Here is a 12,859-nt window from a genome sequence, read left to right as displayed (position 1 = left end):
TTTAGTTGTGTAGTCTGGGGCTCTTTCACCTCTGGAAACTCCACTTTGGTCTGGAGTTCTTTCCTGTCAGGAAAACTTAGCTCAGCCTAAGAAAATCACTCACTCAGCCTGAGTGAGTGAGTGAGTGAGTGATTGTCTTTCAACTGGAAGAAAAAAAATATCCTTGAGTGGGACTTTAAAACTATTCAGATTCACCCAGAATTTATCCTGACCTGTCCAGGGAAAAAACCCTTGGTGAAAGTAAATTCACTGTAGCTTTGTCCTCCCTCAGTGCCCATATTAGGACTGTGGGGGATCTGTCCAGAACAGAGAGAGAGAGAGAATGTGTTGCATGACTTCTCCACAGATTACATCAGGTTAGTTATTGGTTGTGAAAGGGGGTATCCACTGTCTCCACTGAATCTCTTCTCCCACAGGTATTTTCTGGGACACTGCACTATACAACTTTATTTGATGGCAGAACATTCAGAGGCTGTAAGCTTGTAAGTACAGTAAATTTACCTGCTTAGATTATTGTGAGTGAGTGAGTGAGTGAGTGAGTGAGTGAGTGAGTGAGTGAGTGAGTGAGTGAGTGAGTGAGTGAGTGAGTGAGTGAGTGAGTGAGTGAGTGAGTGAGTGAGTGAGTGAGTGAGTGAGTGATTGTCTTTCAACTGGAAAAAAAAAATCCTTGAGTGGGACTTTAAAACTATTCAGATTCACCCAGAATTTACCCTGACCTGTTCTTAAATATCACTACAACTCCACAGTTGCCATGACTACAGATCAGGCCTGTGGTTAATTCCAGTCCCTTCAAGACATAGACTGTATGATTCAAGCACTAGGCCTATGTCCAATCTGATGTAGGTTAATGTACGTTCATGTATAAGCTATTCATGTTTTGTGGTATTTGTTCTTTGTGCTTTAGGACACATGGCAAAATGCTTCTGCTGTTTCTGAGTCTCGGTTTGGTCACTTCTAACGTCCAGTCAGGAAGACCAGGTAAACTGCACACTTCATACATTATTATGGTTGTTATGAGTGAGAAAGTTATAGAGGGTCAAAGAACATACCCCCAAGACATGCTAACCTCCCCTGTTATTGGTACTGGTGAGGGGTTAGCATGTCTTGAGGGTAGGATCTTTGAGTAGCCAATTGTCATACAAGTAAAGATGCCTTTTAATAGAAAATGACTGAAGTAAAAGTGAATGTCACCCAGTAAAATACTACTTGATTAAAAGTATTTGGTTTAAATTATACTTCAGTATCAAAAGTAAAAGTTTAAATAATTTCACATTCCTTATTTAAGCAAACCAGACGTCACGATTTTCTATTATTATATTTTATTATGGCTAGCCAGGGGCACACTCCATCACTCAGCATATGCATTGGGGTAGAATTACCCTCTTACATTTTTGTGCATTGAATAAGGGGGGGTTACTAAGCTACAGTGCATTCGGAAAGTATTCAGACCCCTTCCCCTTTTCCACATTATGTTACGTTACAACCTTATTCTAAAATGACTTAAATAAATAAAAAATAATAATAAATCTATATACAATACCCCATAATGACAAAGCAAAAACTGTTTTAAATATAATATCAGAAATACCTTATTTACATAAGTACCCAGACCCTTTGCTATGAGACTTGAAATTAAGCTCAGGTGCATCCTGTTTCCATTGATCATCCTTGAGATGTTTCTACAACTTTATTGTAGTCCACCTGTGGTAAATTCTATTTATTGGACATGATTTGGAAAGGCAAACTTTTTTTATTGATTTTTTATAGATTTTTTATTTCACCTTTATTTAACCAGGTAGGCCAGTTGAGAACAAGTTCTCATTTACAACTGCGACCTGGCCAAGATAAAGCAAAGCAGTGCGACAGAAACAACAACACAGAGTTACACAAACGTACAGTCAATAACACAATAGAATAATCTGTTTCCAGTGTGTGCAAATGAAGTAAGGAGGTAAGGCAATAAATAGGCCAAAGTGGCAAAGAAATTACAATTTAGCAATTAACATTGTAGTGATAGATGTGCAGATGAGGATGTGCAAGTAGAAAATACTGGTGTGCAAAAGAGCAGAAAAAAACAAAAACAAATATGGGATGAGGTAGGTAGTTAGTTGGATGGGCTATTTACAGATGGGCTGTGTACAGCTGCAGCGATCGGTAAGCTGCTCTGACAGCTGATGCTTAAAGTTAGTGAGGGAGAAATAAGTCTCCAACTTCAGTGATTTTTGCAATTCGTTCCAGTCATTGGCAGCAGAGAACTAGAAGGAACGGCGGCCAAAGGAGGTGTTGGGTTTGGGGATGACCAGTGAAAGTGTGCTACGAGTGGGTGTTGCTATGGTGACCAGTGAGCTGAGATAAGGCAGAGCTTTGCCTAGCAAAGACTTATAGATGACCTGGAGCCAGTGGGTTTGGCAATGAATATGTAGCGAGGACCAGCCAGTCAATGAGAGCATACAGGTTGCAGATGTAGGTAGTATATGGGGCTTTGGTGACAAAACGGATGGCACTGTGGTAGACTGCATCCGATTTGCTGAGTAGAGTGTTGGAGGCTATTTTGTAAATGACATCGCCAATGTCAAGGATCGGTAGGATAGTCAGTTTTATGGGGGTATGTTTGGCAGCAAGAGTGAAGGAGGCTTTGTTGCGAAATAGGAAGCCGATTCTAGATTACATTTTGGATTGGAGATGTTTAATATGAGTCAGGAAGGAGAGTTTACAGTCTAGTCAGACACCTAGGTATTTATAGTTGTCCACATCCACAAGTCAGAACCATCCAGAGTAGTGATGCTAGTCGGGCGGGCGGGTGCGGGCAGCTATTGGTTAAAGAGCATGCATTTCGTTTTACTAGCATTTAAGAGCAGTTGGAGGCCACGGAAGAAGTGTTGTATGGCATTGAAGCTCGTTTGGAGGTTTGTTAACAGTGTCCAAAGAAGGGCCAGAAGTATACAGACTGTTGTCGTCTGCGTAGAGGTGGATCAAAGAATCACCCGCAGCAAGAGCGACATCATTGATATATACAGAGAAAAGAGTCGGCCCTAGAATTGAACCCTGTGACACCCCCATAGAGACTGCCAGAGGTCCGGACAACAGGCCCTCCGATTTGATACACTGAACTCTATCTGAGAAGTAGTTAGTGAACCAGGCGAGGTAGTCATTAGAGAAACCAAGACTGTTGAGTCTGCCGAAAAGAATAAGGTGATTGACAGAGTCGAAAGCCTTGGCCAGGTTGATGAAGATGGCTGCACAGTACTGTCTTTTATCAATGGTGGTTATGATATCGTTTTGGACCTTGAGCGTGGCTGAAGTGCACCCGTGACCAGCTCGGAAACCGGATTGCATAGCGGAGAAGGTACGGTGGGATTCGAAATGGTCAGTGATCTGTTTGTTCACTTGGCTTTTGACGACTTTAGAAAGAAAGGGCAGGATGGATATAGGTCTGTAACAGTTTGGGTCTAGAGTGTCTCCCCCTTTGAAGAGGGGGATGACCGCGGCCGCTTTCCAATCTATAGGAATCTCAGACGATATGAAAGAGAGGTTGAACAGACTAGTAATCTGGGTTGCAACAATGGCGACGGATAATTTTAGAAAGAGAGGGTCCAGATTGTCTAGCTCAGCTGATTTGTAGGGATCCAGATTTGCAGCTCTATCAGAACATCAGCTGTCTGGATTTGGGTGAAGGAGAAGTGGGGGGGTGCTTGGGCCAGTTGCTGCGGGGGGTGCGGAGCTGTTGGCCGTGGTTGGGGTAGCCAGGTGGAAAGCATGGCCTGCCGCAGAGAAATGCTTATTGAAATTCTTGATTTTCGTGGATTTATCGGTGGTGACAGTGTTTCCTAGCCTCAGTGCAGTGGGCAGCTGGGAGGAGGTGCTCTTATTCTCCATGGACTTTACAGTGTCCCAAAACATTTTGGAATTAGTGCTGCAGGATGCAAATTTCTGTTTGAAAAAGCTAGCCTTTGCTTTCCTAACTGACTGTGCATATTGGTTCCTGACTTCCCTTAAAAGTTGCATATCGCGGGGCCTATTCGATGCTAGTGCAATACGCCACAGGATGTTTTTGTGCTGGTCAAGGGCAGTCAAGTCTGGAGTGAACCAAGGGCTATATCTGTTCTTAGTTCAATTTTTTTTGAATGGGGCATGCTTATTTAAAATGGTGAGGAAAGCACTTTTAAAGAACAACCAGGCATCCTCTACTGACGGGAGGAGGTCAATATCCTTCAAGGATACCTGGGCCAGGTCGATTAGAAAGGCCTGCTCGAAGAAGTGTTTGACACTGACGAGGTGTGGTCGTTTGACCGCGGACCCATAACGGACGCAGGCAATGAGGCAGTGATCGCTGAGATCTTGGTTGAAAACAGCAGAGGTGTATTTAGAGGACAAGTTGGTCAGGATGATATGTATGAGGGTGCCCATGTTTACGGATTTGGGGTTGTACCTGGTAGGTTCCTTGATAATTTGGGTGAGATTGAGTGCATCTAGCTTAGATTGTAGCACGGCCGGGGTGTTAAGCATATCCCAGTTTTGGTCACCTAACAGTACGAACTCTGAAGATAAATGGGGCGCGATTAATTCACATATGGTGTCCAGGGCACAGCTGGGGGCTGAGGGGGGTCTATAACAAGCGGTAACAGTGAGGGTCTTATTTCTGGCGAGATGGATTTTTTAAAGTAGAAGCTCGAACTGTTTGGGCACAGACCTGGATAGTATGACAGAACTCTCCAGGATATCTCTACAGTAGATTGCAACTCCGCCCCCTTTAGCAGTTCTGTCTTGACGGAAAATGTTGTAATTGGGGATGGAAATTTCAGAATTGTTGGTGGCCTTCCTAAACCAGGATTAAGACACGGCTAGGACATCAGGGTTGGCGGAGTGTGCTAAAGCAGTGAATAATGCAAACTTAGGGAGGAGGCTTCTGATGTTAACATGCATGAACCCAAGGCTTTTACGGTTGCAGAAGTCAACAAATGAGAGCACCTGGGGACACACAGGGCCTGGGTTAACCTCTACATCACCAGAGGAACAGAGGAGGAGTAGGATGAGGGTAGGGCTAAAGGCTATTAGAACTGGTCGTCTGGTGCATTGAAAACAGAGAATAAAAGGAGCAGATTTCTGGGCGAGGTAGGATAGATTCAGGGCATAATGTACAGACAAGGGTATGGTAGGGTGCAAGTACAGTGGAGGTTAACCTAGGCATTGAGTGACGATGAGAGAGGTTGCATCTCTGGAGGTGCCAGTTAAGTTAGGTGCGGTCTCCGCATGTGTGGGGTGTGGGACAAAGGAGCTATTTGAGGCATATTGAGCGGGACTAGGGGCTCTGCAGTAAAATAAAACAATGAGAGCTAGCTCAAACAAAGTATGCAAGGCATATTGACATTAGAGAGAGGCATAAAGCATAAAGCAATATTGTGTGTAGATTGATGAGGGAAAAAACTATTTAATCCATTTTGAAATAAGGCTGTAACGTAACAAAATGTGGTGAAAGTCAGGGGATCTGAATAGTTTCTGAATGCACTGTAAATAGAATTGTTTTTAACACAACCTTTCTTTAACTCTACAAACACTTCCTCACCCTCTTGACTCCACTTTATCCTCTCGTGATAACCCTCCTCCCCTTTGTCAATTCTGTAAAGCTCTACACAATGAGATGGAATAAAGTGTCTCACAAAATTGAAAACACCCAGTTTATTTTTCTGAGCTTGCGAGTTTGCTTGTTTGCTCTTGCCAGCTTTAACTTGTTACCTTTTAGAATCCCTTCCCCTGGCATTTCACACAGACTATCCAAACCCAAAATCGGTTCTATCCCAGACACCATAAAGAATGAGTCCAGTATTGCTGCTGACCCTACTGTAAACGGCATGGATAGTAATTGCATAACTCTTGATTGTGTCCCTGTTACACCACTGAACGTAATGATTTGAGTGTCCTCACAGAGGCCAAATACCCCTATGCGTTACCCCAAACCCAGGTTATGAGAGTCTGCTGATGCTCAACTTAATTTGCGCATTCACCACGGAGAAGGCCGGCGCAGTAGTCCCGTCGATTCGACTCTCAGAGCACTGCCTTATGTAGTTCCAGTAAGAATGCTGAGCCACTACACGGCAATAGCACAAGGCCAAATCTACACTTGACAGTAAATGTTCCTGAGTGGCCGAGTTACAGTTTTGACTTAAACCTCCCTGAACATCTTTGGCAAGACCTGAAAATGGTTGTCTAGCAATGATCAATTTGGCAGAGCTTGAAGATTTTGAAAAGAATAATGGGCAAATGTTGCACAATCCATGTGTGGAAACTCTTAGAAACTTAACCAGAAAGACTCTCAGCTTTAATCACTGCCAATGGGGCTTCTACAAAGTATTGACTCAGGGGTGTGAATACTTACAGTATGTAAATTCGATATTTCTGTATAAAATGTTCAGTACATTTACTGAAATTTCTAAAAACATTTATTCACTTTGTCATAATGAGCTATTATGTGTAAATTCAGACAGTAACACAACAAAATGTGGAACATTTCAAGGGGTATGAATAGTTTCTGAAAGCACTGCACATGTTCATTGTTTTTGCTCTAGCTGTTACGGCTGTCCTCGCTGACAGAAGGTGGGGACCAAAACGCAGAGTGGTTAGTGTTCATTCTTTTAATGAAAATCAACAAAACACTTCAAAATACAAAAACAACCAACGTGACAAAACCGAAACCGTCCTGTGTGGCAACAAAACCTCCACAGGAACAAACACCCACAAAACACAAGTGAAACCCAGGCTGCCTAAGTATGATTCTCAATCAGGGACAACGATTGACACCTGTCTCTGATTGAGAATCATACCAGGCCGAACACAAAATCCCAACATAGAAAATCAACCATAGACAACCCACCCAACTCACGCCCTGACCAACTAAAATAAATACAAAACAAAGGAAAACAGGTCAGGAACGTGACACTAGCATGCCCACAAGCCACACAAGACTTGTCACACAAGACGGTCTGACCGTAGCCCGGTACCGCACTCTAATATCCATAAGCACTCTATATTAGTGATGGGTCGTACGCGAACGAGTCGGCTCTAAGAGCCGGCTCTTGTAGGTGAACTGTGGGAGCCGATTCGCATATCAGAAGAGTCGAATCTATTTATAAAAATATTTTTTTAATTAAGATATGAATAATGAAAAGATTTAAATGAATAGATTTAACTAATAAAAATAATTAAAAAATAATAATATAGGCCTAAATGCTCAAGCGCCCACACATTCGTTCTGACTGTCTGCTCAGACTAACAGCCTCACCTGTTGTTCCTGTCAATGCAGTGTCAACCAATGAACCAAAGATGCGCGAGGGAGGGCCGAGCCCACTCACTCACAGTCACACACTTAGCAGCCGAGGAGAGAGAGGAAGGACAGCTGTGAAAACAACAGCTGGAAAATGAGTCGGAAGCACAGTAGCATTTGGGTGCATTTTAATAATGTAGACAATGTTAGAGCACAGTGTAGAATTTGCCAAAACAAAATCTCATATAAAGCCTGTTCTATGCACAACCTACACAGGCATATGCGAACTGTGCACCCAACTGTGAAGCTAGCTGTAGTGGAGCTACGAGAAACTAGTGGGCCTGCTAGTGATAGTGTTGGAGCCAGCACCTCCACACGTGGAGTTAAATCCACTCAGCCAAGTAGGCCTACTCAACGACCCACAGCAACGCAATCTTCTATGGACCAGTTTATGTCAAAATCTATGTCTGTACCAAAACAAGGCCAAATTGACAGTGCATTGGCTAAAATGATTGCTACCGATTTCCAGACGTTTTCGATCGTGGAGGACAGAGGTTTTAGAAATCATAGCAATAGTCTAAATCCAATGTACACAATTCCAAGCAGGAAAACCCTTTCAAAATCCCTTATTCCACAACTGTACGAGAGCACACAGGCTTCAGTGAGGGAAAGAGTCCAAAAAGCTACTGCAGTTTGCCTTACCACTGACTGCTGGACATCAAGGGTAACCACTTCTTACATGTCGGTTACATGTCACTTCATTGAAGATTTTTCGATGTCTAGCTGTCTTCTAGACTGCTTTGCGTTCAGCGACATTCACACCTCAGAGAACTTGGCAGAGGAACTGTTGAGAGTGGCCAGAGAATGGCAAGTAGATGGAAAAGTGGTCTGTTGTGTTAGCGACAATGCAGCTAACATAACCAAAGCTATGAACATTTTTAAATGGACCCATTATCCATGTCTTGCCCACAAAATCAACCTGATTGTAAGAGATGCTCTGAAGGGGATGAAGCCCACTGTGGACAAAGTGAAAGCAGCTGTGGAATACTTCCACAGGAGCACAGTAGGTGCTGAAAAACTAAAGTCTACACAACGCCAGATGGGGAAGCCCGAGCTGAGGCCTAAACAAGACTGTACTACAAGGTGGATATCAACATTTTATATGTGGAAGTGGTTTCTTGAGTCAAAGGATGCCATCATCTCTACCCTGGCCATTGTCAATGCACCTGTTGATGCTCTGACCCAAGAGGAATGGGGTGTGGAGGAAAGAGGTGTGCAGAGTCCTGGAACCTTTTGAGCAGGTCACTGTGGAGATCAGGAGAGAGGTACAGTAAGCGGTTATTACCACATCATTATTTAATCCAGTATTACATATGTATATGAGCAGTAGATGAGAATGTAGTATCAGTAGACAAAACATGAACCTGAACTAATAAGTTACTGTTCTCTCTTTTCAGCTATGTGACAGCCTCAAAAATGATACTCCTGTGTAAGGGTCTGCAGCAAATCACAGCCAGCCGCCAGAGAAAAGCAAATGTAACCACAGGACATGTGACACAGTTGATGGACACCCTATGTTCATCAATGGACAGAAAGTTGCACAGAATGGAATATAATCACGTGCTATCAGAAATTGCTGCACTTGACCCCAGGTTTAAGACGTTAGCCTTCAGTGATGCCAGAGCGATTGATGAGGCTCTTCAAAGAATAACCTCAGCAGCAGGGAGGGACAGCCCCAGCAGTCAGCTGGCTCAGGCACCAGGGCAACAGGAAGAAGAGGGATCAGATGGAGCAGAAGCACCAGTAGTAGTGCCACAAACGTCTGCTGTTTGGATGCTGTTTGACGAGAGAGCAACTGGGGATGCAGCACAAAGGAATCCCTCAGCAGATGCCATAATGGAGGTCCGATCCTATTTGGAGGAGCTTCTCCAAAGATCTGCAGATCCTCTGAGCTGGTTGAAGAACAAGCCCTCTGTCTACCCACGGCTTACTAAAGTCATGACAGAGAGATTCTGCATAGTAGCCACATACGTTCCCACTGAGAGGGTCTTCTCGAAAATAGGGACAAGTAATTACTGAGAGAAGAAACTGCATCAGCCCCTCGAAAGTGAGGCAGCTTTCATTTCTGAATGCAAATCTCTCATAAAAGCAAAATATGGTCAGCGTCACTGTGTGCTGCTGGTTATAACATGGCAATAAAGAAGAGAGAGAAAAGAGGGACCAGTTTAATGTTGTTAGTGGGATGCTGCAGTTTTCCACATTGTTCATTATTTTTCTTTGATATGGTGCAATATTCTATTATGCTGCTCAGATTGTATTCATTTTGAATGATTAGATTTATATGCACTTATTTAATATACATTTAAAAAGTTATATTTTAAATGCACATGTTTAATAGCATTCTTTTTCATAACAAACCAATGCATTTTTAAATACATTGTGGTTAAGGTAGAGTATGATTTCATTTAATAACTTAATTAGAATTAGTTTAAAACAGATCATAGTCAAACGATCGCAAACTGTTTGACTTGAAAAAATACAAAACATATTTTTTGTAAAGAGCCGTTTGGGAGCCAAAAGAGCCTGCTCACTGAAAAGAGCCGGAATGTCCATCACTACTCAATATTATGAAAATGATGAAGCGGAATGACATTTACGCTAACGGGTGGCCATAAAGAACTAGCTAAAAGCCACGTCTCCAATAAGCCACGCCTCTAATCTGACAGTCTGTCACCTCTACAATATATTAATTAAAAGGTTCAACATTTAACCCCTCACATTACAAAAAGTTTCCAGTTTGAACTTTTACACAGAGGTTCTTCTGAGACCCTTTTCAGAGGGGTACCTCCAGGACCTGCAAAGGTTCCGCTTGTGTGGCAAACCGAAAGGTTCTTCCAGGCAGCTTTACTTCTAGGAGTGTACAGTCATTATTGCTCATCTTTATGAAGGGTGTTAATCATTTCAGGACACCACTGAATGATAATGTACATATGAATGTGAATGCACACGTTTGTCATTGTATGTACAGTATATGAACATGTTTATCATAATGTAAAATTGTACTGGAACAATGCTATGATATTATGTTGCATGTTCATTCCTTGATATAGTTTGATACCCAATATTATCCATTGATATCCTTTCATTCATTGATATCAGATATTATGTTGCTTGTTCATTCATTCATGTCCCTGTTTGTTTTCCAGGGGTTAACGTAACGTGTGAAAATCAATCGGTTGTAGCAGGACAGAACCACAACCTGACATGTAGAGTGGATTACAGTAATGCAGATCAGAATGACACGGGATGTAAAACTGAACGGTATTTCTGGAAGCATAAATCAAAAACTCCAATACAAAATTGGGATTGTAACATTACGATAACAACCAAAAGCTACTTTTGTGAGATGAAAAATGTTACCAAAGCTGATGAGGGAAACTACACTTTTACCATTAACACAGACTGTGGAAACGGAAATGACACATTTAATGTTTCATGTAAGTACAATGCTAAAATACAGTGACTAGTGTTAAATAAGTTAAATGGGTTCATGTGATATGACCAGGAAAAGGTCCAGTAATTCAAATTAAATGTGATAATACAGTATTCATATACACTGAGTGAACAAAACATTAGGAACACCTGCTCTTTCCATGACATAGACTGACCAGGTGAAAGCTATGATCGCTTGTTGATGTCACTTGTTAAATCCACTTCAATCAGTGTAGATGAAAGGGAGGAGACAGGTTAAAGAAGGACTAAATTTATTTAGCCTTGAGATAAATGAGACATGGCTTGTGTATGTGTACCATTTATAGGGTGAATGGGCAAGACAAGATTTAAGTGCATTTGAATGAGGTATGGTAGTAGGCGCCAGGAGCACCGGTTTAAGCGTGTCAAGAACTGCAACGCTGCTGGGTTTTTCACGCTCGAAAGTTTCCTGTGTGTATCAAGAATGGTCCACCACGCAAAGGACATCCAGCCAACTTGACACAACTGTGGGAAACATTGGAGTCAAGATGGGCCATTATCCCTGTGGAATGCTTTCGACACCTTGTAGGATCCATGCCCCGATGAATTGAGGCTGTTATGAGGGCAAAAGGGGGTGCAACTCAATATTCGGAAGGTGTTCCTAATGTGTTGTCCACTCAGTGTATAAATTCCATATGGGGCTTGATAGAGTAGCATTTGTGAGTATTCAGAGTGCTAACCTCTCTTTATTTTCTCAGTGAGAAATGAAAAACAAGGTTTTCTGGGATCGTCAGGTCACCTATCGTCAGTATCATCACTGTTCTGGGTGTTCTACTGTTTCTCATCTTAAGACTTAATAGTTCCTTGAGAAACAATGACAACACTGACAGTATTCCTGAAGCTACCAGAGAGGCCCTCAACCAGAAGCCTGCATAACTTTCAGTCTGGAGGAGCTGTGTGTGTGGCGTGTGTGTGTGGGTGGGTGTGTGTGTTGGTTCTATTATCCTTGTGGCGACAGAAAAATCTCATTTACATAAGTAATCAAAATCCTAAGCCAATAAATACTTTGTAGAAGCACCTTTGGCAGCGATTACAGCTGTGAGTCTGTCTGGGTACGTCTCTAAGAGCTTTCCACACCTGGATTGTTCAACATTTGCCCATTATTCTTTTCAATATTCTTCAAGCTCTGCCAAATTGGCTGTTGATCATTGCTAGAGAACCATTTTCAGGTCTTGCCATAGATTTACTGTCTTCTTGGTAGGCAACTCCAGTGTAGATTTGGCCTTGTGTTATTGTCTATTGTGTTATTGTGTATTGGATTTGCCTAAAAAATAACACTTTGTATTCAGGACAAAAACTGAATTACTTTGCCATGTTTTTAGCAATACTACTATAGTTCCTTGTTTCAAACATGATGCATGTTTTGGAATATTTTTATTCTGTACAGGCTTCCTTTTCACTCTGTCAATTATTATTATTTATTTACCTTTATTTAACTAGGCAGGTCCGTTATGAACAAATTCTTATTTACAATGACAGTCTACCGGGGAACAGTGGGTTAACTGCCTTGTTCAGGTGCAGAACGACAGATTTTTACCATGTCAGCTCGGGGATTCGATCCTCTAACCTTTTGGTAAATGGCCCAACACTCTAACCACTAGGCTACCTGCCACCCCATCAAACTAGTCAATTAGGTTAGTATTGCGTAGTAACTACAATGTGTTTGATCCATCCTCAATGTTCTCCTATCACAGCCATTAAACTCTGGACCTGTTTTAAAGTCATCATTAGCCTCATTGTGAAATCCATGAGCGGTTTCCTTCCTGTCTGACAACTGAGTTAGGCAGGACGTCTGTATCTTTGTAGTGACTGGATGTATTGATACACCACCCAAAGTGAAGTTAGTAACTCCACCATTCTCAAAGGGATATTCAATGTCTGCTTTTTGTTTGACCTTACTACCAATAGGAGCCCTTTGCAAGGCATTTGGAAAACCTCCCTGGTCTTTGTGCTTGAATCTGTGTTTGAAATTCCCTGCTCGTCCGAGGGACCTTACAGATAATTGTATGTGTGGGGTACAGAGATGAGGTAGTCATTAAAAAAATCATGTTAAAACACTATTATTGCACA

General features: G+C 42.2%; 1 long non-coding RNA gene across 1 annotated transcript; it reads left to right on the top strand.

Annotated features, from left to right (window-relative positions):
• Positions 1–372: 372 nt before the first annotated feature.
• LOC120045419 lies at positions 373–11,743 on the top strand. The gene is made up of 4 exons (XR_005476704.1): positions 373–482; positions 905–978; positions 10,465–10,755; positions 11,488–11,743. It is a non-coding gene; the product is annotated as an uncharacterized LOC120045419 (long non-coding RNA).
• The last annotated feature ends 1,116 nt before the right edge of the window (positions 11,744–12,859 follow it).

The sequence above is a fragment of the Salvelinus namaycush genome, chromosome 4, assembly GCF_016432855.1.
Source record: "Salvelinus namaycush isolate Seneca chromosome 4, SaNama_1.0, whole genome shotgun sequence".
NCBI classification, from domain to species: domain Eukaryota; kingdom Metazoa; phylum Chordata; class Actinopteri; order Salmoniformes; family Salmonidae; genus Salvelinus; species Salvelinus namaycush.
Note: the sequence above shows the minus strand (reverse complement) of the source record. Positions and strands in the feature narration are given on the sequence as shown.